Below are 1,623 nucleotides of genomic sequence, written 5' to 3' on the forward strand. Positions count from 1 at the left end.
ATCTGAATCGACCTCCTATCAGTCTAGGCCTCACAAAATATGTTAGTGGACAAGTTTTCCTGTGTCCCTACCGAGACTTTCCATCTCCCCAGTTTGCAGGCAAATAATCAGATCCCACTAACCTTCTTTTTATTCAAATTTCAGTATAGTTAACATACAGTGTTATATTATTTTCAGATATACAATACAGTGACTCAACAATTCTATGTATTACTCAGAGCTCATCATGATAAGTGTGCTCTTTAATCCTCATCACTTATTTCACCCTTCCCCCCATCCCCTCTGGTAGTCATCGGTTTGTTCTCAATAGTTAAAAGTCTGTTTCTTGGTTTGTCTGTCTCTTTCTCTTTCCCCATGCCCCTGCCCTTTGCTCATTTGTTGTGCTTCCTAAATTCTACATCTGAGTGAAATCATATGGCATTTGTCCTTCTCTGACTGACTAACTCTGCTTAGCATTATGCTCTAAAAATATGGAACGCTTCACAAATTTGGGTGTCATCCTCACAAGGGATCCTGCTAATCTTGTGTATATCATTCCAATTTTAGTATATGTGCTACCAAAGTGAGCACTGTAATTGGTTTTTAAATAAGCATTATTTAAATTATGCATTATAATGTGCAGTCCAAGTAAACAACAATGAAAGATCATACACCTAGTCACACATCTTCATACATCTAGATTCATTCTTGTTCTATCAAGGTGTCCTTCTGGCTAACACATATCTAGAATCACTCTTGTTGCAACGATCTCCCTATGGCTATTTTTTTTTTTTTTTTTGCAGTCAATTTACATTGAAGTAACTCCTCAGCACTTCCTTATATTAGAAATACAAATCCTCTCATGCTTTGAAAGTTCTTTCCTCCTACGTGATGTAGCAGCTGTTTGGAGAGATTCTTAGAGCATGTTGCATCTCGGAGGGGAAAGGAATAATCCTGGGCATGTTTTCTCAGTTTTCCTGGCAATGAACAAGTGGTTTTGGCCTCCAATGTTTTTTGTACGCTTCTATTTTCCTTGACATGATCTCCTCACCTGTCACAAGATCTCTGCCTCTGACATGCAGTATCTAGTGAGCATGAGGTGCCAAGGAAACTCAGATTGTTTTCAATTTTGGCTGTCAGCAACCACATTAAGGAAAGAAAACAGTGACAGCACAGCAAACAGTCTGGCATTTTATTTGTCCTTTTTTTCTTATGTTCCCATATGAAGTTATTAAATCTTTGTCAGGGGAAATGTCATCACTACTCACACAAGAAGGTCATGTCAAAAGGGTGGGAAAATATTAAATAATTATTTCTGAGAACAAGTGCATCACTCTCAACCATAGTGTTAAAATTTAACTGTGTGTTGCATATATTTAGGTATATCAATGGTTAATAATATTTTTTTCTCTGGAAAAAAGTCATTCATGAGAATGTTTTATTCCTTTATTTTCTGAATACTGGCCATGTATCTTCTGAAGCTCCTCATTTAATACCGCAGACTCAGAGGCTATGGCATAGGGAAGACGTCCACTCTTATAGTCCTATTTGGATTTTTATTCATTACAGGCTTCTCTAATGAGAATGGAAAACACTGAGTTGAATAGATTGATAAAAGGAGAAGTGGGCTTTTCTTTTTTATGT

General features: G+C 37.0%; 1 non-coding gene across 1 annotated transcript; it reads right to left on the bottom strand.

Annotated features, from left to right (window-relative positions):
- Positions 1 to 464: 464 nt before the first annotated feature.
- Positions 465 to 570, bottom strand: LOC122202625. The gene has a single exon (XR_006194773.1). It is a non-coding gene; the product is annotated as a U6 spliceosomal RNA (small nuclear RNA).
- Between the last annotated feature and the right edge of the window lie 1,053 nt (positions 571 to 1,623).

Source organism: Panthera leo, chromosome A1 (assembly GCF_018350215.1).
Source record: "Panthera leo isolate Ple1 chromosome A1, P.leo_Ple1_pat1.1, whole genome shotgun sequence".
Lineage (NCBI taxonomy): Eukaryota > Metazoa > Chordata > Mammalia > Carnivora > Felidae > Panthera > Panthera leo.